Raw genomic sequence first — 27,552 nt, forward strand, 5'->3', positions numbered from 1 at the left:
GAAAAAATAATACATAAAAGAAAACTAAAAGGGGTGGAAGAGGCAAGGGAGGGCCAGAAGGAATCTGGGTGGCATGGACTAAGCTGGATTTGGAATAAGAATGACTAGAATGAATGCTACTTCAAATGGAAGGCTGTATTGAATTTACCAATTAAAGGAGAAGACTAAGAAGGTGAAGGCTGGCCAAAATAAAGATGAAGGCAGAAGCCAAGATCCAGAAAAAGACTGGAGAGCTTCTTATCAGAAATTTGAAGGTTTTATTTTCAGTGCAACATCTATACTCTGAGTCAATCCAAGCTTGGTCCTATAATTTACTATCAGTTACATGACTAGAGTAGAGCAAGATGAACAGAAAGGATCTTCATTTAGAACTCCTATGTACCTCTTCTTTGGGGCTCTTTTAATGTTCTTCTGCCTTTCCCCGTTGAAATATAAGTTTCTTGGAGGGCAAGGACAGGATCACAGGGAACAGAGAAAAATGAAGAGAAACATGACAGTTTGAACAGGTTTTTAGAGGAGAAGTTAGGTGGCTCAGTGGATTGAGATGCAGTCCTGGAGATGGAAGATCCTGGGTTCAAATCTGACCTCAGACACTTCCTAGCTGTGTGACCTTGGGCAAGTCACTTAGCCCCAACTGCCTAACTCTTACCACTCTTCTGCCCTAGAGCCATTATTAGTATGGGTTCTAACACAGAAGAAAAACTTATTTATAGTATTCTTTGATTTACAATGGAACATCAGCTGAATTTGAAAGGTTAGTCCACCAGTTCTTCATCAATCACCTTCACTGGTTCTTTTGCTCTGATAGCTATTCTTACAATTGGTCCAAGTTTATTGAACTATGTAAGAATATGTTTATTCATTCCCAACCACTGCTACAGTAAGTTTAGATATGTCCTCCCACACCAAGCCTAGGGGAAGAGTTGCCAGAAGTATAAAATATTAGGTCTTTGTTCATAGTATCCATGGATCAGGAGTTCTTAACCAGACGTGTATCACCTTGGGTTGTTTTTTTTTTCTTTTTTTGTTAATTTTTGATATTTTATTTCAATATAACTGGTTTATTTTTAATCTTATGTATTTTATTTTATGCATTTAAAAACATTATTCTGAAAAGGGATATGAGAAGGCTTTATGAAAGTGCTAAAGGGACTCATGACATAAAAAAGGTGAGGAAACTAATAGAGATCTTTGCTTTTTAAAAGTCTAGTGATTTGATTTTGGCTAATATTTATTACTCATAATCTTTGCTCCTTCACCTCATTTTTTTTAAATTTGGTCATTTCCAAACATTATTCATTGGAAACAAAGATAATTTTCTTTTCTTCCCTCCCCACCCTCCCACCACCTCTCCCATAGCCCACGCGCGATTCCACTGGGTATCATGTGTGTTCTTGATTCAAACCCATTTCCATGTTGTTGGTATTTGCATTAGAGTGATCATTTAGAGTCTCTCCTCAGTCATATCCCCTCCACCCCTGTAGTCAAGCAGTTGCTTTTCATCCATGTTTTTACTCCCACAGTTTATCTTTTGCTTGTGGATAGTGTTTTTTAGATCCCTGCAGATTGTTCAGGATCACTGCATTGCCACTAATGGAGAAGTCCATTACCTTCGATTGTGCCACAGTGTATCAGTCTCTGTGTACAATGTTCTCCTGGTTCTGCTCCTTTCACTCTGCATCACTTCCTGGAGGTTGTTCCAGTCTCCATGGAATTCCTCCACTTTATTATTCCTTTTAGCACAATAGTATTCCATCACCAACATATACCACAATTTGTTCAGCCATTCCCCAATTGAAGGGCATCCCCTCATTTTCCAATTTTTGGCCACCACAAAATGTGCAGCTATGAATATTCTTGTACAAGTCTTTCTTCACCTCATATTTTAAGGTAATACTGGGGTGTATAAAACCATGGCTGAAAAGATTATTGCATCACTCCTCTGTGGGTAAAGATATTGTCCCTCTTCTCTTTCATTGAATCATAGAATCACAGGGTTGAAAATGATTCAGAGGTCACAGTCCTGACCTAGTTGACAAGGAATCCCTTCTAAACACACCTGACAACCTTTGCTGGAAGCATTTCCAATGAGAAAGAAGCCATTATTACCTGTCAAGGTAGTCATCTATTCATGAGTAGCTCTAATTACTAGGAAGTTTCTACTTAAATCAAGCTGAGATCTGGGTCTTTGCTAACATTTACCACTCTTCCTAGTCCTGCCCTTTAGAATCCAGCAGAATAAGTCTAATGCTTCTTCCACAAAATAGCCCTTCCAAAACTTGAAGAGATCTGCCTTAATCTTTACTCCTCCAAGGCGTCTTTTCTCCAAACTTTCATTGTTCTTTTGAGTCATTTCAGTTATGGCTGGTTCTTCATGACCTATTTGGAGTTTTCTTGGCAAGGATGTTGGAAAGGGTTGCCATTTCCTTCTCCATTCCAGTTTACAGATGAGAAAACTGAGGCAAAAAAAGATTAAGTGACTTGTCCAGAGTCACATAGCTAGTAAGTGTCTGAGGTCAGATTTGAACTCAGGAAGATGAGCCTTTCTGACTCCAGGTCCAGTATTCTATCCACTGTGCCTCCTCCAAACTAACCATCCCCATTGCTTATAAACAATCCTCCTTTGGCATGGCCTCAAGGCTTTCTTCCATCTTGGTAGCCCTGTTCTGAACATAGTCCAAACTAACAATGTCATTATTAAAATGTGGCACCTACAGATGTGGTTTGATTGGGGCCAACTACAATAAAACTTTCTCCTTCCTAGTCCTAGACACTATGGTTCTCTCAGTACAGGCTAATATTACATCAATTTTGGTCTAATACATCACATTTGAATAATATTGAGTTTCCAGTCCTAAAATCCCTAGATCTTTTTTAGATATGTGTACTATTGTCTAGCCGATATATCTTGTACTTTCAGAGCTGATATTTTGAAGCCATCTAAGATGTTATATTTAGCCTCATTAAATCTTGAGCAGCTATTATTAAATCTTCCATGGTTATTATCTATGGAATGGAAGTCTTGCCATCTTGTTTCTTTGCCTCATAAACTGAATGTCTTACCACGGATAAGGTTCTTATCTCAATAGCACCTTTCATTTCTTTATCTACTCTTATCATTTCCTGTGCTATAATGGGATGCCAAATAAGGACATGCCAAGGCATAATTGAAGTGTGTCTTCTGTTCAGCCTACATTGCTTTTAGTATCTTTATGTATCCCTTGATGTTCTTATATTTTACAAATCCCCCTCTTTGGGACTCCATTAGGACTAATTTCCCAGATAATACCTCCTGTTTTGACTTTTCCTGATTTCCCCCCTCATTTTCTGGCAAAGTCTGCATATCTCTGTTCCATCATTCCTTCAGGACTTAATTGAGTACTTGACTAGTTAATCTGATTTTCTTGGTTCTTACAAGAGCTATTAGGGGATGCTAGAGGTTTAAGTTTCATGTCTTCCCATTTACATGTTTGCATTTATCTAGCACCTTCATTGCCATTACCTAAAGGCATGGAATAATGAATAGGTAGGAAGTTTGTCACCTCAGGAATCAGGTGTAGGAAATATAAGTTGGGTCAAGAGCACCACTCTGCCTCTAAAACCATATTATGACAACATCACTTACTTTTGTCTATGTTTCACTGACTTCATCAAGGAAAAGTGAAAAAATAAAAACAAAACCATATTCTTTAGTTGACTATTTTACCTTTATAGGAAGTCAGCCCTCATCTTAAGAATATTATTTCTAAAACTTTAATGGAACTTTTCAGGAAGTTGAGCGTGAGGACAATGTCTCAATGAGCAAGCACTAAACCCAGCATTGTTCTAGGATCAGTGATATGCTGGAAAATATTTAACAATTCACTTTGGGGAGGGGTGGGGGAGTACAAATAGCCTTTCAAGATTAATCTGCATTATTAATAGTTTTCCCGTTGCTCTCTTAAGTCAATATAATCAGAAAATGGTGTGAGGGGTATTCAGGAAAGATTAGTACCTCTGGTATGAGGGCTTGCCTAGATATTTTTAGGGTTGATTTTCACCTTTGGGGCCAATCTGCCACCCAGCTCTAACCTGGAGCTCTAAGAAATTGTAGCATGATCCATGGCCATACTTGGTAAACCATCTCAAAAGGCAGGCTAAGCCAGGTTGAGGGTAGCTGACAAGTCTCAAACCCATAAGTGAGTTAGGGGAGTGTCTACCCCAAGCATGTGAAGACTTCCTCCAGTGGGTAGAGTGGATGAGAACAATTTGTTCCAACAATCATGAAGGCAGCAGAAACTGGCATTGTAGAACACCTAGAGTTTGGTTAGACATGGAAGAATCCAAGGTAATCCACTGCACCCTGGGTTACACCAGTTATTTTAAGATTTGTCCTGCCCCTGGACTTCTCTATGACTCTGGAAGAGAGTGAAGCTTATGACTTTGCAACTCAGCCTCACTTAAATCTAATTTATGAGCAAATCAAAAGACATCACCCCTGAAGTCATTCTGGCTCTCTTCAAGGACAAAGGACAACAATCAACAACCAGAAAAAAACAATAAATTAAGCCTTGATTTTAGCATGTGATCATTTTAGAGGTATAAATGTTCACATTGAGTATTTAACCATTGTTGCTTAACTATTATCAACAAGGTAAAGATCCAGGATGACTTCAAGGGATTCTTGATGAAAAAGGATATCTACTACCATAGAAGGAACAGATAAACTCCAAATACAGATGGAAGCATAACATTTTCCACTTTATTTCCTCCATGATTTTTCTCTAGTGTAAGTAATATGTGTATTGTTTCACAGCATGATGAACATGGAAACATGTATGATAACATACATATAACCTATACCACATTGTCTGCCATCTTGGGGAAGAGAAAGGGGAAGGGAGAAAGGAAAGAATATGGATTGCAAAATGTGGGAAAATGTTTTCAATTTTTAAAAAAAGAATATTTAACAGTTGACTCTCAGGTTTGAGGTGGCTCCAGCTAACTCCAGCACACCACTATCTTGGACCGATGGGGAGGGGTACAAGAGAAAAAGAAAATGTAGTTTGTGCTCTAAAGGAGCCAAAAGTATAGAAGATCATACACCATCTCCCTCTCTAGACATTCAGTTTGTTTAGAGGTTTAAAGTTATGGTAATAGAAAGTTAGAGGTAGAAGAAAATTTAGAAATATCTAATACAATAGCCTACATAGCAGCTAGGTGATATAGTGAATAAAACACTGGATGGGAGTCAGGAAGACTGAGTTCAAATCCAACCCCAAACATGTTGAGTTGTATAACTTTAGGCAAGTTACTTAGCCTCTGTCTGCCTCAGTTTCCTCATCTATAAAATGGGGATAATAAAAGCTTCTGTCTCCCAGGGTTTTTGTAAGTATCAAATGATATAAATGCAATGCTCTACGCATACAGACTGGTACATAATCACTATTACATAAATATTATCTTTTATTATACTCCTAAAAGATATCACTAACTAGCTGTATTACCTTGGACAAATCCCTTATCTACTCTGGGCCTCAATTTCCTCTTCTATTCAAGGAGAAACTATATGATCTCCTGAGGTCCTTTCCAGCTCTAACATTCTTTAATTCTATGTAGTTTCTTGATCTGGTTTTCCCCTACATTTATTAGCTTGTCGTTTCAGAGTAGGCAACTGAGCAAATGTCAAAAGTAATCATCATATTTTGTTATCTCCAAAGGGGATTTCATCAATATTTACTTAGTTTCATCAATATTTCCTAGGATATAGTGGTTAGAGAACTAACCTTGAAGTCAGGATCAAGCTATGCCTCTAAAAAGGGGGTTCTTAAATTTTTAAGCCACAGATCCCTTTGGCAATCTGATGAAGCCTTTTCAAAATAAGATTTTTAAAGGCATAAAACAAGGACCATAGGATTACAAAGATCATCATTTATATATTGAAGTCTACCTTTTGCAAAAAACTTTTTCCTCTGAGATTACTTCCAATTTACCCTGTACATAATTTGTATGTATGTAATTATTTGCCTGATGTCTCCCCCAGTAGAAAGAATACTCTTTGATGGCAGAGATGGTTTCTGCCCTTTTTTGTATCTCAGTGGTAGGCAAAGTGTCTGGGATACAGTGAGAGCTTAATAAATGTTTGTTGACTTGACTTATATCCAATAAAGACGTCATTTTTTCCCCATATAAGTTCATAGATCTGAAAACTATCCATGGACTTTGCAGAGCTCATAAACCCAGGTTATGACTCGTTAGCAGGGGGCAGCTAGATGGCACAATGGATAGAACTCCAGGATAGAACTTGAGAGGACCTGGGTTCAAATATGACCTTGGATATCTCCTAGCTGTGTGACCCTGGGCAAGTCACTTAACCTCAACTGCCTAGTCCTTACCCTTCTGTTTTAGAGTTGTTACTAAGTCAGAAATAAGGTGTTACCATTTTTTTTAAAGTCATCCTATCTATATGTAGTCAAGCAAGGCAAATAACCTCTTAGTACCCCCAGACCACTCTCTAAGACAAGAAATTGTAGACTCTGGTTACTAATATGCTCATAGCCTGGATCTTTATTCTGATGATTAGTCCACAGCTTTGTGCTAAATCTGGAAAACAATAATCTTTCCCACATCTGCTTTTGCGTACTCTTCTAGGTTCTAGTCATTGGCCTATAGCAATTCCTAAAAATATATCCTAAGTGTTTTGAAGTAATATCTAGTCCATTGAATATTTCCCAAATACCCAAATGTAATTTCAAAACACGAGGGTTATCTGAGTGAAGATTCAGGTAGACTTGAGACCAACCTTTGCCCTGTAGTATTAGAGCTAAGCCAAGACCCCTTTCTCCAGTCCAAGATCACGCAATGCCATGTGGCAGCTGAAGACTAAGCCAAGAATTCCAGGAATGTTGCTGCCCTTCATTTTGGAAAGAAAGAACTCGAAAAGACTTCAAAAAACAGCTTTCACAGACTTAAGAAGGCAGAAACTGTTTTGGAAAAGGCTTAAGAGATTGTCTAAAAGCAAACATTTATTTCCTGCCAAAACATTTGTTTGTCATTATATAGCCATAGACATAAGAAATTATTTATTTATAAAAAGTGGAGACAAGAATGGACAGAGGAATTTCATTGCTTCTATTCCTCTTTCCTCTGTCTTCCATTTCATTAATAACAGATAAGAGTAAGAAAAACAAGAGATTTTGTTCACACCAATAAAAATAAAAAAAAAAACTCAGTATTTTTGTGCTGATTTCACATCTAGCTTCATATTTTGTCACTCATCATTTTCACAGGAATAAATTGTGCATTTTTTAAAATCTTTTTTTTAACTCACAAAATTGGGCTCATCTTATTCAGCTCCACTGTAGTGTCTGATGATTTCCTGCTGTGTTTTGCCCCTGAACATCTTCCCACAGAGTCTAACCGTAGTCAGCCAGAATGTTTAAACTCCTCTTCCCTTACCATTTGCCTACCCCTTTCAGTGTGGGAATATCTTGATGGACTTCCCTGGACTCAGTGCTGAAAGCACCTAGTTTTTTGTAAAATCCTAAAAATGAATGTTGAATGATATGTTTTGTATTTCAGAACTTTGAGGATTCTAAGATGATCACTGATAATTTCTTGGTAATTTTCTGCCATTTAGTATCCCAAAAAACTTTTTGGTCACTTTAAAAAAAAATTCCAGGGAGCTTTTTCAATTTCAAAACTGTGTTTAAAATGTTCCTATTGTTTCACTTCCCCAAGTATTGTCTAGAGAGAAGCAATGTAGTATAATGCAGTTATCCCGCACATGGTTTGCAGGCTGCCCACAAGACTCCTAAAAGCCACAAAAACAGATTGAAATGTAAATGGAAGGCATTTAATGAAATTAACAAAAATAGAATAGAATATAGATAATTTTGTTATGTGGGTTTTCTAAGCCAATACATACTGTAGGGATGATCTTTATTTATGATTTAGCCTCCTTACCCTCCATCTGAGTTTGACAGCTCTAAGGGAGTGGAGAGTGAGTCTAATCCAACAATCTATATCAGAGATAAGACTGAACCTGTGGTTTTATTGATATAGAGGAACCTGATGAAGAAATTCCACCAACCAATATGGGTCAGCACCATCTCTGCAATTTTATATTCTTAGAACCCAGAGCTTTGAGAGGCTAAGTTGACTTGTCTAGGATCATTTAGATATTATGTCATAAAAGGGAGTCAAACCCTCCTTTTTCTGACTTTGAAGCTGACTCACTACTCACTAGAAGAAGGAAGAGAAAGAAAGAAAGAAAGAAAGAAAGAAAGAAAGAAAGAAAGAAAGAAAGAAAGAAAGAAAGAAAGAAAGAAAGAAAGAAAGAAAGAAAGAAAGAAAGAAAGAAAGAAAGAAAGAAAGAAAGAAAGAAAGAAAAGAAAGAAAGAAAGAAAGAAAGAAAGAAAGAAAGAAAGAAAGAAAGAAAAAGAAGAAAGGAAGGAAGGAAGGAAGGAGGAAGGAAGGAAGGAAGGAAGGAAGAAAGAAAGAAAGAAAGAAAGAAAGAAAGAAAGAAAGAAAGAAGAAAGAAAGAAAGAAAGAAAGAAAGAAAGAAAGAAAGAAAGAAAGAAAGAAAGAAAGAAAGAAAGAAAGAAAGAAAGAAAGAAAGAAAGAAAGAAAGAAAGAAAGAAAGAAAGAAAGAAAGAAAGGGAAGGGAAGGAAGGAAGGGAAGGGAAGGGAAGGGAAGGGAAGGGAAGGGAAGGAAGGGAAGGGAAGGGAAGGAAGGGAAGGGAAGGGAAGGGAAGGGGAAGGGAAGGGAAGGGAAGGAAGGGAAGGGAAGGGAAGGGAAGGAAGGGAGGAAGGGAAGGGAAGGGAAGGGAAGGGAAGGGAAGGGAAGGGAAGGGAAGGAAGGGAAGGGAAGGGAAGGGAAGGGAAGGGAAGGGAAGGGAAGGGAAGGGAAGGGAAGGGAAGGAAGGGAAGGGAAGGGAAGGGAAGGGAAGGGAAGGGAAGGAAAGGGAAGAAAGGAAAGGAAAGGAAAGGAAAGAAAGGAAAGGAAAGGAAAGGAAAGGAAAGGAAAGGTGCTTAATGTGTTATTGACTATATTCATCACATTAAACACATTCTGAGAAGGAGTCCATACTAGATACACATGTGTGTGTATATTTAAAAACTATTTGGTTATTAGACACACAAGACATATTGAAAATTTAAGTAATGGATACCAACATCAAGAAAGTACAAAATGCTTCAGAAAACAGGATTAGAAATAATAACCATGTTACCAAGTGACACCTGGTATATAGCTGACAGACCAGGACAATTATGTATTGAGGGTTTCACTGCACAACTGAATACATGTGAATATATCCCAGCCTACCCTGTCACCAAGCAAACAACAGAGCTGAGATTTCATACAGCATAGAAAAGGAAGTTCCCCAATGACCTGTCTCTAGCCCTCCCACCTGCCTGCCTGACCTTAATTAAAGAATAAGAATAGGAACTGGATCTGGGATCCCGTTGGTTTCCATAGCTCTCGAGTGGGGACACTCAAAGTGCCCATGTAGGTTGGCAGCTTCTCTGAAAGTTATGGTCTTTGAGAGTTGTCTAGAGAACCGAAAGAATAGTGAGTTTTCAAGGGTCACAAGGTAGGATGTGGCAAGGGCTGACCATCAACCAAGGTCTTCCTGGCTTGGACACTGGCTCTCTATTGACTACCACACAGCCAAACCAGTTTCAACCAAATCACACCTCCTATTACATCATTTGTATCAAAATTCTTCCTTTATGATAATGATGGGAAATTAAGAAATCCATTTGCATTTCACTTCAAACATACACATAAAATTCTAAGAAACTGCCCAGTGGTAAAATACGTTAAATATTGTTATATTTCATTAAAGCCTAAACAAAAAAAGAAAATATAAGGATAACTTGGAAAATATACTTTTATCATTATGAAACATATGTGTATACAATAGATGTGTGGTTATACAAAATAAATTATGTATGCATATTACATATTTGTGCATATTGTTTTTGTTTTATGTGTGTTGTGTATTATAATTGAAGGACCCAAATTATTTCAAAACTCTTTATAACCTAGTCCCTTCCTCCTTTTTTAGTATTCTTATATCTTCTTATCCTCCATATACACTGAGATCCAGTGGCATTAGCCTCTTTGTTTTTCCTTAGAGAAGAAATTCCATCTCCCAACTGAATTATCTCATTTCCCAGATGTTATTTGGAACATTCCCTCCTTTTTTGCACCTCCCAGATTCCCCAGATTCCTTCAAGTCTAACATATAGTCCCACCTTCTGTAAGAAATCTTTGCCAGTCTTCTTTAGACTTAGTGCCTTCCCTCAGAGATTATCTCCAGTTTATCCTGTAGTTAACTTATCAGTGTATGATTGTTTTTTTTTTCTGCCTTAGACTCTGAACAAGGGATGATGTTTGATGGGAAGAGTTGTTTTAGTTTTTGCTTTTTTTTTTTGTATTTCTAGTATTTCACATGGTGCCTGGCAAATTGTAAGCAATTAATATTGTTGTTTTCTGTCTCTCTCACTTTCTCACCTTTCTCCTAGACAGAAATAGGAAAATCATGGGAAATAATAGGATCCAGTATAATTCCTAAAATCTGGGACCCAGGAGATGAAAATAAAACTGGGAAGGAGTTGCATGCTGTGGTCAAGAACAACAAGAACAGCTGAGAATGAGGAAGCCAGTAAAGTCAGAAGGAAAAAACAGGGTTGGGGAATCAAGGAACAGTAATTCAGAAGGTCAAGCCATTCAAAGATATAGTACTAAGCATCTGATCACATCTAGGTGCACCTAGTCATATAAATGCAGTTTCTGGTCTTGGAATCTGGTCCTTAACTAGGACTGCTCCTAATTAAAGTGATTGTAGAGTGCAGCAATTAAAGGCAGAGCCCCAATAATAAAATCCTTTTCTCAAGATTGGGTGATTTCAAAGTCTGATGTTTTATTGGTAACAGCATCTTTTTCTTCATTTGGACTTAATTCACTTTTTAGACAACCATATGTGTGTGTGTGTGTGTGTGTGTGTATTATATATATATATAGTAGTAGTAGTAATAATAGTCTCTCGGTAACTGAGGATGACGATTGTGCGTTTTCATCTATGGTGTATAGATAAGTGTGCACAAAGACACTTGTGGATGGAGATTTAAATGGAAAAGTCGATGCACAGAGACAGTCCCACTCTCTCGGCGTTGGAAGCCTGGGTCCAGTGGCACGAAAGGTCGTTACACCTGGAGACTTCCTCAGCTGCATTGGATGGCCGTGTTGTCTTTTGTGCTCCATCATGCCCTAAGCACTCCACAGTGCTTTGCTGCATCACCATCTCAGCCGTTGAACCTTCTTGTTGGTTTCTTCCATCTGTTCGACCGAAGCAGTCTTCACATGCTGGGTGAGCAAAGCCCTGGTTCACCAGGGGTCGACGACCCGATGGCTACCCTCACAAGGTTTAGACGGCCTGTCGAAGCTGCTGCCCGGGGTGTGGCTGCTGCCGCATGCTAGCAGCTACTGGGAGCCACAAGTGAGAGCTGGGTGTCAGGTGGGGGTCAGAGGCTGGAGAGCTGCCCTAGGAGGGTACGACAAGCCCTCCATACCAGAGATACTACCCCTCCCTGAACACCCCATACATATCTGGGTAATGAGTGTAATATCTACAGAAGGAAAAAAATTCACTGCAACGTTCTATTTTCCATTAGATCAGCATGCAGAGAAGTGCCATGTATGCACCAAATGGAATAAATAGCATTCAGATTCTTTTTTAATTAAAAAATTTTAACATGCTTTTTGAAATTTTTGAGCTCTGAATTCTCTCCCTCCCTCCTACCTCTCCCTCACCCATTGAGAAGACAAGAATTGTGAGATCAATTGTACATGTGAAGCATACAAAACATACTTCCATATTAGCCATATTACTAAAAATATGGCAAGAAAATTTTTATAAGTGAATATTTCAATTTTCATTCAGACTCCATCACTTCTTTCTTTGGAAATGGATAGTATTTTTAAAATTTAAGTCCTTCAAAACTGTCTTGGATCACTGTACTGATCAGAATAGCTAAGTCAGTTCAAAAATGACCATCATACAATATTGCTATTACTATTGCTATTACTTTGTTCCATATTCTCCTAGTTTTGTGCACATTATTTTGTATCATTTATTGTAAGCCTTCCCAGGTTTTTCTGAAATCACCCTACTTATCATTTCTTATACCACAATAGTATTCCACAATCATATACCACAAGTTGTTTAGCCATTTTGCTATTGATGCATTGTTGCAATTTCTAATTCTTTGCCACCACAAAAAGAGCTGCTATAAATATTTTTGTGTAATTAAAAAAAATTATATACATATATATGAGACACAGCTATGACTCATTGGTGTAATAATAAGTCTCAAAGCCAAGAAGACCAAAGTTCAAATCCAGCTTCAGGTACTTCCTAACTGTGTGACTATGGACACACACTTAATCACTTCACCTCACCTCTATATGTCTACAAGGCAGCTAGGTGGTTCAGTGGATAGAATGCTGGATCTAGAGTCAGGAAGATCTGAATACAAATCCAGCCTCTAGTTGTGTGATCCAGGACAACTCACTTAATCTCTGTTTGCCTGACATAAAGATCCCCTAGAGAAGGAAATGGCAAACTACTCCAGTATCCTTGCCAAGAACACTCCATGGATAGCTATGGTCCATGGGGTCACAAAGAGTTGGACACAACTGAACAACAATACTACTAAATATGGGTATCCTTTTCACATAGCAGGGCTTAGAAAATCTGCCTGAAATGTTTCCTCCCTCCTTCATACCAGAGAAGTCTGAATTTTTTCTTTTTCTTTTCTGGAATGTTTATAATCAAAGAGATTGTGTATATTCATGGTATTAAAAATGAAATACATTGATATAATACTATACATATATCTTGGGCATTTGCGTATTTCTAACCTTTTTTTGTGCCATCTGCTGGCCTTCATGTATCATCTGTGGTTTCCACAAAACTCCCCAAAAATTCCCACTTAATTTCTTATGCTGGCTGGCTAAATATCCTAACTGTGATGGGGAAAGTCTCATTATGGATGGAATATCTGAATATAGATGATATTATAGCTAGGTTAACACCACCATACTCTAAATATCATTGCCATCCAAAATTGGGGCACTAATACATTGCTGGTGGAGGTGTGAATTGATCTAATCATTCTGGAAGGCAATTTGGAATTATGCACAAAGGGCTTTAAAAGAATACATACCCTTTGATTCCTCAGTACCACTACTAGTTTTATGCTACAAAGAAATAATTTAAAAATGGTTGTACAAAAATATTCATAGCCACCCTCTTTGTGGTAGCCAAAAAATTGGAAAATGAGGGGTTGTTCCTCAATTGGAGAATGTCTGAACAAACTGTGGTATATGATAGTGATGGAATACTATTGTGCTATAAGAAATGATTAATGGCTTGATTTCTATATGAACTAGAAAGACCTTCATGAACTGATGCAGAGTGAAATGAGCAGAACCAGGAGAACATTGTACACAGTAACTGAAACATTGTGGGAGGATCAAATATAATTGACTTTGCTAAAAATAGCAATGTAATGACCCAGGACAATTCTGAGAGACTTATGAGAAAGAACACTATCCACATCAAGAGAAAGAACTGTGGGAATAGAAATGCAGAAAAAAATATATGACTTATCATTTGTTTATATAGGTACATGATTTGGAGCTTTTATATGATTTGCAGTTTGGGTCTTAAAAGATTACTTTATTACAAAAATGAATAATATGGAAATAGATTTTGTGTAATAAGACATGTATAACCCAGTGGAATTGTTTGTCAGCTCTGGGAGTGGGGAGGGAAGAGGGAAGGGAGAGAACATGAATCATAAACCATCTTAAAAAGCAACAACAAGGGGGCAGCTGGGTAGCTCAGTGGATTGAGAGCCAGACCTAGAGACGGGAGGTCCTAGGTTCAAATCTGGCCTCAGACACTTCCCAGTTGTGTGACCTTGGGCAAGTCACTTGACCTCCATTGCCTAGCCCTTACCACTCTTTCTGCCTTGGAGCCAATACACAGTATTAACTACAAGATGGAAGGTAAGGGTTTAAAAAAAATGCAACAACAACAAACCTAGTGCTAAAAGGAGTGTTATAGATATATGTAAATTATAAGGGGATGTATATCAAGGTTGTCTGATTTTTACCTTGAGTTCTTTTGGCATTTGTTTATATTGTTCTCCAAAATAGGTTAGATATAGTTTGTTTTCTTATAGCAAATTTCTACCTTCAAAAGGATTTTAGATCTTGGGATCTCAGAGATTATCTGGAAGGGATTTCAGCAGCCATCTCATCCAACTACCTACTACCACATTTTTCTTGTTTTTAATTTAATTTTTAAATGGACAAAAATCTATTTTTTCATCCCCTACTCTACTGTTGTTGACATACTCTTCCAGTTCTTTTTCTAAAAACCAAGAGATGATCCTCACAAAAGTCATCTAGCTCTTGATGCAGCTTCTCAATGGCCTCAGGTCATATTGAGTCTATTGTTGCTTGTCCTTCCTCTTTGAGGAGAACCAATGACATCACCATGATGTCTTGACTTATCCATGAATTGGATTTAATTGAGACAAAGTCACAAAAAGTTGTTGGCCTTACTCTCTCTTCTAGAGTCATCCAAGTCCAAGGGCAAGTCAAAATAACTGGTAACAAATGAGAATATAGTGGATACCTGGGTTTCTTCAATGTCTGACCAATCTCCAAATGCTCCACAGCACCTGCTTTAGTCACCTTCATAAATGTTGGAGCAAACTGTCCCCATCTGCCCATTCTGCCAAAAGTCTTCACATGCTTAGTTGGAGCAGACACCTCACTAATTCATTGATGGGTTTGTGACTTGTCAGTTACCCTTAATCTGGTTTAGTCCATTTGCCAAGATGATTTACTGAGATGTGGTCACTATGCAGGCTATAGCTTCTTGGAACCAAAGGTGAAAATGACTACTAGTAGATGAGCACCCCTGAAAGAGATAGTGTGAACTTGGAAATCACTCTACCCTACTCAGACAGTGCCTTAGAGGAAAATAAAGTTGTAAACTCCTGATTAAACAGTGAAAGCCCCCAACTCATATCTTATAGTAAAGCTAGAACCTTAAGCTAGGTCTATTTTTAGATCTAATACAAAAAAGTGTTAAGTACCTGTAGAGGTTAAATTAGTACCTAAAAAAGTCAAGTAACTTACAAAAGGCAAGCTTAACAAAGAGGTGTGAAGTACTCAGAAGATTTAATCTAACCAGAGAATGTGAAAACCAAAGAAGGTGAAAACTAAGAATGGGCAGTCCTGGCAAAAAAGCATCTACTGTGATTGGTAGGTGTGAAAATTTAGGGGAGGTGACATAAGAGAAAAATCTCTTTAAAAGGAGGCAAAGGAACAGTTCAGGAGACAATTGAATTGAGTTCACAATTGAATTCAGTTTGGAGAGGATTTCAGTTTGGAGTGGAAGAACCCAGTTTGGAGATGTTCTTGTGGTGAGTGATAAAGACTGACTCACTCTCCCTTAGGCTCAGGCCTAGGCCAACTTTTACTACTGCTTGGCTCAGCCTGAGCCAGAGCAGTTTGAATTAATTCTCTCTCTCTCTCTCTCTCTCTCTCTCTCTCTCTCTCTCTCTCTCTCTCTCTCTCTCTCTCTCTCTCTCTCTCCTTCCCTTAATTCCTTCTTTCTTTATTAATTAAAATCTCCATAAATCCCAGCTGACTTGAGTATTTTCATATTTGGGAATTTCCCATGGTGACCACTTATTTTAGGAATTTAAGTCAAAACACTAGAATTATCCTTACAGTTTTGGCATTTTACAATAGGCAAGTCCTCATAGGAAAGGTGCTAGTCCTCCTTAAACACCCATACATATTGAGATAGCTTTCTATTCAACTGCAGGCATACGTGGAAAATGCTCTAAGCACTTTCTGTTTCTGTAGGTAAGAGAAGGGAGATGCTTCTACCAGAGCTGAGTACTGTATTCCCACTCTGCTATGGCTAAAGAAATGTTTTTCATTGATTGTTAAATAACCCACGTGTCTTATTTCATTCCAGCATTGGACCTAAACCATCAGAGGAACATCCGAGTCAGACTTAACTTACTACAGATATGTACTGATATGTAAATTTATATTCAGATAAACAGATAGATGATAAATATTAATACATATGTGTTCCTAGGGATAGGGATTAGTCAATAGGATTGGGAAATTCCAATTGATAGCTCATTCTACCAGTGCAAGTCATAACTTTATCTTCAGTTTATAGTCTGAGAGAGTTGCCTGCAGTACTAAGAGGTTAAGAGACTTTTTCAGGATCATATATAGCAATATACTTCTTTTTAAAAATAATATTCTCCCTCAGTTGCATATAAAAACAATTTTAATATTCATTTGTTTAATTTTAAATTCCAAATTCTATCTTTTCTTCTGATTCTCCCTCTCCTCCCCACTTCCTAAGAGACTAAGAAATATGATATAGATTTTACATGTACAATCACATAAAACATTTTTCCATATTAGTCATTTTATGGGAAAAAAAATCTTGAACAAAAAGTAAAACAAAGAAAGTGAAATATACTATGTTTGGGTCTACATTCAGACACCACTAGTTCTTTCCCTGGAGGATGATATTTTTCATCGTGAGTCTCTGGGATTGCCTTGCTGAGAATAGCTACGTCATTTACAGTTGTTTATCAAATAGTATTGATGTTCCTGTGTACAATGTTCTACAGCCAGTCTACTTCAAAGGAAGATCTTGAATCCAGGTCTTCCTGACTCCAAAGACAGTTATCTCTCTCTCTATTTTATAATGTGCAATCTCTCTTAATATGTTGAGTATGTGTGTATGAGAAGCAACATGACACATTGGATAGATAATGGGCCTTGGAACAGGAAAGACCTGGATTTAAGACCTGCCTCTCAGGGTCAGCTATGTGGCTCAGTGCTACCACCTGAGATACTTTCCTGGGTCTCTATTTAATCCTTTGTAAAAAGCAAACAGTAATTGATGATTCCAAAGGACTAATGAGCCACCATGCTACCTACTCCTAATGGAGAGGTGACAGATTCAGGTTATAGACTGAAATACATACTCTTCAGACAGAGCCAATATCTATTTTGTTTGATTATGCATATATGTCACAAGTCTAGAGACAGAAGGTCTTAAGTCCAAAGCTGACCTCAGATACTTCCTAGTTGTGTGACTTGCTTAACTCCTATTGTCTAGTCCTTACAGCACTTCTGTCTTGGAACTGATACTTAGTATTAATTCTAAGGCAGAAGAAAAAGATTTGAAAGAAAAGAAAAAAGATTCCTCATCTACAATTTGTCTATAGGACCATGGACAAGACCTTCAACCTTTCTGAGCTCTAGACATCTAAATCTATAAATTATAAAGAGGCCAATCTCCATTAGAAACGGGAGATTTCTTTTCTAGAGTTCCCTATACCAATGAAACAACAGTTCTGTATCACTAAATGTGTGTTTGTGGGGAAGTTAGGTGGTTCAGTGGATAGAGCACCAGGCTTGGAGTCAGGAGGATCTGGGTTCAAATCTGACCTCAGATGATTCCTAACTATGTAACTTAAATCACTTAACCCCAATTGCCTAGCCCTTACCCTTGTGATCTTTCAAGAAGTTGTTCAGACCCAATGCTCAATTAAAGCCAGACTTTGACTGACAGGGTAGCTCCTTTCATCCTAAGGGAGGAGATGGGCAAAATAACAATGGCCAAGCAGGAACCTGCCATTGCCAGGAGAAAGCATATGGGTACCAGGCACAAGCCAATGGGGAACAAGGATGCACATGGAGGGAGAATGCCTGGCATGAGATCTTCAATGATTGACTCCAGGATGGGGGCAATGGGATCAAGCCATGCATGTGTAACATGGAACAGCTGTGGCATTGCTGAAACCATTCAAGCTATTGACACCAGGGCTGGTGAACTTTTATTCCCTTTTTAGATATTGCTCTTGCTCTGATTCCCAGGATGTGTTTTGTTCCCCAAAACTTCTCTTTATTAAGAGTTTGCTTCCCTTTCCATTAGATTGTGAGCTCCTTGACAATGACAGTTTTTTGTTTTTTGTTTTTACCTTTCTTTGTATCCTCAGTGTTTAGCACCAGAACCTGGCACATAGTAGGTGTTTAATAAATATGTATTCATCTTCTGCTTACTTTTTGTCTTCTAAATATTTCCAGCCTATGTGTGTCACTGTTTAAATGTAACATAGAGAGCCAATAAAGGAGAATGAATACTCAGGAGGGGAAAGAAATAGAAAGAACCACTGCCAGAGCAGTTATATTTTGCCAGAGGAAATTTTCTCTCTCTGGGAGCTTTAGCTATATAGACAATTACTGATTTATTTTTTATAACTTCACAGGGTAAAGTTAGATGGAGAAGATTTAATCTGGGACCTTTCTCTCTAGGCAATGAGTAAGCAATTTGGGGGAGGCAGGCTTTGATTAATGGACTGGAATAAGGGGTGGGGAGTTGGCCATTCTTCTTCCTAATGTTTCCTTCACCCTAGTTTGAAAGGAAAACCTCTCCCAGAGAGGAGGAGCTAAGGGAATGGCTGGAATGGATTCGTGTTGCCTATACAAGACTGGGGCAAGTAAGGGGAAGTAGCAACCCTGCTCGCCCAGAACATCCTAAAGACACACTAGTGCTAGATATATACAGTATAGGAAAGAAAAGGGTCACAGACAGATGACAGGAACTAAACTATATCTGGTTGTAAAAGAAAGCAGAGCCAATCATAAGCCAAGTTGTGAAGCAGAGGAATCTTATTTTTAATTCTTTATTCATCCTATCCTCCCTTTTCCCCACCCTGTTTTGGCTTCTCCATCCCCTACCCTTGAGGAATCTAGGTATCTCAAGCGAGCTCAAAACTCTTTTCTTTCTAAAATTTCAATATATTTGTTTGTTTGTTACATTTAAATACTCAGTTAACTCCCTCTTTCTCTGACCCTCCCATTAGAGAAGGCATCATTTATTTGACAAAACAGATCTGTGTATGTATAGAAAACTATTTTACTTGTTTCATTGATCAATTCTTTCTCTGGAGGTGGACATACACAAGTCATTCTTCTAACAATATTTCTGTTGCTTTATATAATGTTCTCTTGGTTCTGCTCTTTTCACTCTTCCTAATTTCAAGTAGGAAAGACCGATTCTACAGTTTTGGAGAACAATCTGGCACTATGCTTGAAGAGTTCTAAAACTGTGTCTACTTTTTGACCTAGCAATACCACTATTAAATTTCGTTCCTAAGGTGATCAAGGAAAAAGGAGAAGAACCTATATCTTCTAATTATAGCCGCTCTCTTTGTGGTAGCCCTTTCAAAGCTTTCCTTTACATCCTTTCATCATGCTGAGGTATGGATGACTAATTTTAAAACCCTTACCTTCTGTCTTAGAACAAATACTAAATATTCATTTTAAGACAGAAGAGCAGCAAGTACTGGGCAATTGGGGTTAAGTGGCTTGCCCAGGGTCACACAGCTAGGAAGTACCTGAGGTCAAATTTGAACCCAGGTCCTCCCATATGTAAGCCTATGCTACCTAGCTGCTCTTGAATGACTGATTTTTAAGAGAAATCAAAAGCCTTAAACTAAAGGAATCAAATTCAAGATGGAATTTCAAAGTCAGTGAGTGGCAAGATAGGAAAGATTTGGGAAAGGCATGTAGTTTTCACAATCTGAAATTATCTGAACCCCTGATGCTACCCCCAGGCTCCTATATATATGCCTGTAACAGAGAAATATCTAAACAACTTTAAAATAAACAATTGTTCCTTTGGTTCAGGAAAGCAGCACTCTTCTAAGTGGAAAAAAAACTGATCTATTGACTGAATGGACCTGTTATTTGACTGAACTGCCTATATAATTCAAGCAACAGCATTAATCCATTGTATTGATGGGATAGGAATGGATTTGGTATTAGAGGTACCAGGTTCAAATCCTGACTCTGCTGCCTATTTATTATCTGTGTGATTTTGAACAACTCACTTCTCTCTGGGACTTGGTTTCTTTATCTGAGAAGTAAAGGGGTTGGACTAGATCACCTCTCATATTCCTTTTAGCTCTAAATCTGCAAGTGCTTTGCAGACATAGTCTGTCTCACTTAGCTGCTTGGACCTCTTGCCTCCTTTTTCTTTTCAGGATTAAAAAAAAATTAAATGTAGTCACAAAGATTAGAAGTGGTACCCATACAGAATCTGCTAGATGGCTCCCGGGTTTAATCTCCCCAAGCTGCAGTAAATTGGGAGGGATCACACTGCTCTCATTGTAAACTTCCTGCTCAGTAGATTTTCAAAGATGGCAAAGATAATGCTAGGCAAAATCCCTGGCATACACACACACACACACACACACACACACACACACACACACACACACACAGCACCTCTAGAACACCTCTCTCTCTCTGGTAAACATATGTATAACTGTAGATTAGAGGCAGGAGTGACAAGTCAAAATCTCAAGGCATTAACCATAGTAATTGCTAGCAATTTTATAGCACTTTTAACATTTACAAAACACTTTATAAATATCCTACTTGATCTTCACAACAACCCTGAAAAGTAAGTACTACTGGAATCCCCATTTTACACCTGAAGAAAATGAGGCAGAGTTTAAGTGACTTCCCTGGGATTATACTAGTGCCTAAGGACAGACAATTCTTTGTAGTTCTATCCACTGTACCAACTAGCTGCCTCAAAACAGATTAAAGCCATAAACATTATTTTAAAAAATATTTGAAATTCTTGAATGAAAGGCTATTCCTTACCTCTACTTTGAAGATGTTAGAACAGATTTCCAAGTACCTTCCAGGTCTAAAATCCTATAATTCCATTAAGCACATTTACCATACTCAACACAATCTGTTGCCTAATCAAAGTTGGTTGTCATATTTCCTTTATGGCTTTATTATGGGAGCCATAATGTTGCTATTTTAGCAAGTAGGATAGGATGGGAACAATTAAAATGTCAATAAATAAATATATATATCATCTTTGTAACATTTGTATCAGAAACTCCTTCCTCACACAAAAGGTCCAAATAAAATGTAGATTTCTTTTCTTTAATTTGGAAAATTGTATTTAATTAATTAATTTAGAAGATTTTCCCATGGTTACAAGATTCATGTTCTTTCCCTCTCCCCAACTCCCTCCCATAGCCAATGTGCAATTCTGCTGGATAAAATATAGATTTCTTGCTTCTATCATGCATTACCTCCACTCAGATAAGCTGAAAATTTCAGTACTTTACATGTCTCTTCCTCCTCAGAGGTATAGTCACTAGTTTCTCTTATAAACACAAGGCTCAAAATATGAACAAGGCTTAACGATTTGAACTCTTACTAGAACCAATAGAAAATGGTTGGTTATTATTATACTTCATCCTTTGGAAGGACCAAAAAGATCACTGGCTATATCTTGTGACTTGTGCATAAATTGCTTTTATTTGAGGCAGAATTGCACAAAGCCATCAGCCTAATTCTCTTCCAGAGAATTCCATCTAAGTTCAGTGGTAAGACAAAAGTCAAGATGACTGATGAAGGCTCAGGATGCAGTGGATGACCTTGGCCTCTTCAATGTCTAACTGAGCTCTAAGTGGTCCACAGCACCTATTTCCACCACCTTCATGGTCATTGGAACAAATTGTTCTCCTCCCCCTTCCCCTGGAGGAAAGTCTTCACATACCTGAAGTCAACATCCCCTCAACTCACCAATGAATGAGTTTGAGACTTGTCACTTGCCTTCATCCTGGTTTCGACTGCCTGCCAAGATGGTTTACCTGAGTGCTACAACTTCTTGGAACCACAAACCAGAGCTGAACACCAAAAGTGAACACCAAAGGAGCAGTTCTCAAAATTTTTTTTTCAATCAAACTGTTTGAGTGCCTGGCATGAACGAGGCACTGTACTAGGCACTTGGGGATACAAAAAAGAAAAATGACACATCCCAGAGTATGTGCAAACAAGTACAAAACAAAGTAGAATGAAGGTAAAATCTAAAACTAGAAAATGAGGGGAGATCATTCTTACAGGAGAAATAAATAATTTGGTGTTTATATAGTGCTTTGGGACCTCCCACCAGAGATACTCATCTTCCTTGAACACCCCCAAACACCCTATTCTCATGAAGAGTCACAAAAAGAAACTAATGTCCTCTTGCTAGAGACCTCTAGAGTCATTGATAGTTTAGCTCAGGTTAAAAGTCCAGTTGGGATTCCCTGTTTATCTGCATTGTTATTTCTCCCTCAGGTCACCCTGCTGGTATAATTATCTTTTCCCTACCACAACTTTTTCCCCATTTGTGTCCTTCTGCCTCCAGCCCATACTCTGAAGTTATTCTCAATTCCTAGCAAATAGTGGTCATTCCTTTCCTTAGGGTACTCGCCTTCTGTTTCCAAGATCCCTGACCTATATGTGTTATAGCTCAAAAAAATAGTTTTTTTGGACTTTATTTCTATGGTCTCCTTCCCTTCCGTTCTCAGGCTCAAGCCTTATGAAAGTCAGAATTCTTCCAAAATCTAAAATAATAACATCTCCTTGCATTTAATAAGTGGGTCTCGCTCTTCAGTTCCATATTAGCTCAAGGTAACATCTCAATTTCCATTCCTTTTTCCTACCATTCAGGAAGAATGCCTCCTTGCATGTCAACACTTTCCACAAGTCTAGAAGTTTGAGGGAACATCCCACTCTCCCCTGAGTTATCTCTCAGGCCACATATGCAGCTCCTCCTGGGATATTTGGAGAGAATTATTCAAGTAACCCAAGGCTGGATCCTGCAGTATGTAAAGAGAAAAAGGGTCAAATAATTCTGTCAGCACTACCACCATCATGGAGGGGAAAATGGCAGTGCCTTCCACATACATGGACCTAATTACAACGGACTAGAAAGACACACACACACACACACACACACACACACACACAAATAATGTGACTAGAAAGCCATAACCAGCTTTCATTTGTGGGCTTATGCAAATGAGCCTCCTTATTAAACCACTGTCATATTCTTATTTATATTATTTATGGGTGTGCATGGCTTATCAATGCTACTGAATTATAAGCTCCTTAAGGACAACCCTATCTCATTTATCCTTTAAATCCCCATCCTCAAGAGATAGCCTAGAACACTGCACACACTAGTTACTTCATCAATATTTCTTAAGTGAGTTAATGATTTTTATATTCATGTTTCATGCAAAAACTAAGGAGCTGCCAGTGAGGCTGGGCAACTGAGGGGGCTGGTGGTACATGCTAATCAATTAACAAGTCAATCTTGAGTTCCCACTATTATCCAAAACTTCATTAAACCCCTTAAATTTGAAGTCATAGATGCAGTCTCCAAGTGAGCTAGTCAGCTTAAAACTCAACAACTCCAGGGGGCAGCTGGGTGGCTCAGTGGATTGAGAGCCAGGTCTAGAGACAGATCGTAGGTTCAAATCTGGCCTCAGCCACTTCCCAGCTGTGTGACCTTGGGCAAGTCACTTAACCCCTATTGCCTAGCCCTTAACGCTCTTCTGCCTTGGAGCCAATACACAGTATTGATTCCAAGATGGAAGTAAGGGGGGAAAAAAACTCAACAGTTCTGTCCCATGGCTACAGACCACATATATAACTATAACCAGCTGTTTAACAAACTCATACCATTAGTTACAGAATCATGATGTGAGATTTTTGAATGGAATTTGAGTGGAAACCATCATTGCCACTTGGGGAGACAGAGGGGACAGGGGAGAAGGAAATGAAAATGAAAAGAATAGGTCCTGCTAATAAAATGCAGTGTGATGTGAATGGTTGAGGCACTGGACCAAAGGCAGGAGATACAGACCACCTCTGTTAGTAACTGGATGGTTGTGAGCTAGTCTTTTCCACTATACGAGCTTTGGATTTCTCATCTATGAAATGAAGGTGTTGTACATCAGAGGTTCTTCCCGCATTAGATTATAAGCTCTTGGGGCAGCTAGCTCAATGAATGGAGAGCCAAGCCTGCAGATGGGAGGTCCGAGATTCAAATCTGACCTCAGAAACGATGTAGGTCTGTGACCCTGGGCAAGTCACTTACCTCCATTTTCCTAGTCCTTATGGCCTTTCTGCCTTGGAACTGATACTTAGTATCCAATCTAAAACAGAAGATAATGATTTAAAAAAGAAGAAAAAAGATTGTAAGATCCTTGAAGGCAGGGGCTGTTTTTTGCCTTTTTTTTTTTGTATCCCCAGTGCTTGTCACATAATAAATGTTTATAGATGGATTGATGGATTGATTGACTAATGATATTTTGTGTGTGCCAGGGACTTCTTTGGTAGTCTAGTGAAAACTGTGCATCCCTTCTCAGAAAATGGTGTTAAATCTATAAAATTAAATAGTTTAAGTTTAAAAGTAGAAGTGACTAAGTGGCTTAGTGGAAACAGCTCCAGGTCTGAAGTCTGGAGGACCCGAGTACAAATCTGGTCTCAGAAATAATGTGTGACCTTGGGGGAGTCATTTAACCCCAATTACATAGCTCTTCTGCCTCTCCACACTAAATATTGATCCCAAGACAAAAAGTAAGGGTTTTAAAGAAATTTTTAAAAGGGAAACCAGTTGCATTAAAGTTTTTAAGTTGTTTTTGAGTCATGTCTGACTCTTCATGACCCATCTGGATGTTTCTTGGCAAAGATACTCTCAGGGTTTGCCATTTCCTTTTCCAGTTCATTTTACAAATCAGGAAACTGAGGCAAATGGAGTTAAGTGACTTGCCTGAGGTCACACAGTTAGTAAATATCTGCCAGATTTGAACTTAGAAAGATGAGTCTTTCTGACTCCAGACCCAGCACTCTTTCCAGTGTGCCACTTGACTGCCCTTTATGTTGAAATACAATTCTCACAATGTATTAAAAGACAGATCACCGGAGCCAAGTGGAGAACTCCTTTACTAGATGATCTTTACATTCTCTTCCAGCTCCCATAGCCTCCACTGGGTGTCTTTGTGGAGTACCACCTACATTCGGTTGGGCAAACAGCTGCTCTCTAAAATTAATAAAATTGATATCATTTATCAATAAAGCAAGTACAAGGCAAACAGATTTCCATCATGGCGCCCTTTGGACAAGTCCACTTCTTTGAGAATGTATTTACAAAGTCGTTTTGCCAAGTGTATGGGAATTATGTAAACCATTCTGCGATTCCTTGGCTTAATAATAGCTCCATAATGCACATCGATGATAATCAGGAGGCAGAGTGAGTCTCTGCCTGCCATTTCTAATGTTAGACATGGAGGTTTATATAAATATATGCAACCTCTGGGGTACAGTGTCAGGCAAGGCTAAGGAGAAAACATACTTTATAAACACTGATTGCTTCTTTTTACACCTTGCTAATGTAATCTGCTTTGCAGATTAGAATTAGCATAATGTTATGGATTTGGTGAGGGAAAAAATGGTCTCAGCAGCAGGGCTTCTTGTTTATGTATTAGGGTTTTGTTCTTAAGGAGTTCTTTTGGGAAGAGCAGAATATGTTCTTTTAATTTTCCTGCCTAAAGGAAGAAAGTGAGAGAGACCGAGGCACAGAAATACATCTTTGCCTCTCTATCATGTTTAAATAATCAGTAAAGGGGCTGTTAGGTAGACAATGGACAGAGGTCCAGGCCTGGAGACAGGAGCTCTCCAGGATTCAAATCTGGCCTCAGACATGTCCTCATTGTGTGACCCTGGGCAAGTCACTTAACCCCAATTGCCTAGCCCTTACTGTTCTTCTGCTTTAAAATTGAGACTAATTTTAAGACAGAAAGTCAGGGTTTTAAATCAATCAATCAATAAGTCAGTAGACTAAAGTAATTACAATCATAAAAACTATAGCCAACATTTGCAAACTTTATATACATTTGCAAAGCACTTTATAAATATTAACTCATTCTCCACAGCAACATTGGGAGATAGGCACTATTATTATCCCCACTTTATAGATGAGGAAACCAAGGCAGGCAGTGGTTCAATGACTTGCCCAGGATCACACAAGCTCAGAAGTATCTGAAGTTGGATTTAAACCCAGGTCTTCCTCACTCTAGGTCAACACTATCCACTGTGCCAGCTTACCTGCCTAAGTTATAGTAGATCACAATATATTACTGTTCTTGGCAAAAATAACTTCAAAAGTAGTTGCCCTCTTAATAATTCTTGGAGGCACATGAAGTATGTTATATGTGTATATATATATATATATATATATATGTATATATATATATTTACAAATATATGTATACAATATATACAATTTGGGGTGTATGGGGTGTTCAGGGAGGGGTAGTATCTCTGGTATTGAGGGTTTGTCGTGCCCTTCTAGGGCAGCTCTCCAGCCTCTGACCCTCACCTGACACCCAGCTCTCACTTGGGGCTCCCGGTAGCTGCTAGCATGCGGCAGCGGCCACACCCCGGGCAATGGCTTCGACAGGCCGGCTAAACCTTGTGAGGGTAGCCATCAGGTCATCGACCCCTGGTGAACCAGGGCTTTGCTCACCCAGCATGTGAAGGCTGCTTCAGTGGAACAGGCAGAAGAAACCAATAAGAAGGTTCAACGGCTGAGAGGGCGACGCAGCAAGGCACCGTGAAGTGCTCAGGGCGTGTTGGAGCACAAAAGACAACACAGCCATCCAATGCAGCTGAGGAAGTCTCCAGATGTAACGACTTTTCGTGCCACTGGACCCAGGCTTCCAACGCCAAGAGAGTGGGACTGTCTCTGTGCATCGGCTTTTCCAGTTAAATCTTCATGCACAAGTGTCTTTGTGCACAAAAACGCACAAAGACAATAGTCATCCTCGGTTACCGAGAGACAACTACTAGACTAGATATACAATTTAATTTGAGCTTCACAGTAATTCCGTGAGTTAATAACCATAGGTTGAGTGTGCCCATTTTACAGATTCAGAAGTTGAGGCTGAGAAGTTAGGTGTTTTGATTCCCATTACACAGCTCATATATGTCAGAGACAAGATTCAAATCTCATCTTCCCAAGTACAAGTTTAGCACTCTCTCTGTCCATTAGCCAATTGCTATTTTTGTTACTATTGTTTCACTGAATTTCTTCAACTACCTCTCAACCCTTAATGAAGTCTACCTCTACATTATTTGTGGCAGCCACATCCCAAGTGATGTAGTTTTCACTTCTTCAATGTCAGCCAAAAAACATTTAGCAAAAACTTAGTTAAGGAATATAGTTTGGCCAGCTCTACTCTTTACTAAACTTGTGACCTTGGGAAAGTCATTTACCCCTATATGCCTCTGTTTCTCCATCTGTCAAAAATGAGAGGAGGGTTAGACAAGATCTTCATTTCTCAAACCATGTTTCATTGAACCCCAGGGCTCCACATGATTTAGAAATGAGGTCTGTCTTAGAAAACATTTCCGCCATTGACATTTTCTCCTCTTTAACATTCAATATGAAATCATGTGCCCAAAATAGCCATTACACACAATAATTTATCCAGTTTTAACGTAGAATTTTGTTTCAAAATGTCCTCAGTTCTTCCTTTATCCTGGAGATATGCCTCACATCTACAGCCTTG

This window comes from Monodelphis domestica, chromosome 1 (genome assembly GCF_027887165.1).
Source record: "Monodelphis domestica isolate mMonDom1 chromosome 1, mMonDom1.pri, whole genome shotgun sequence".
In the NCBI taxonomy this organism is placed as follows: domain Eukaryota; kingdom Metazoa; phylum Chordata; class Mammalia; order Didelphimorphia; family Didelphidae; genus Monodelphis; species Monodelphis domestica.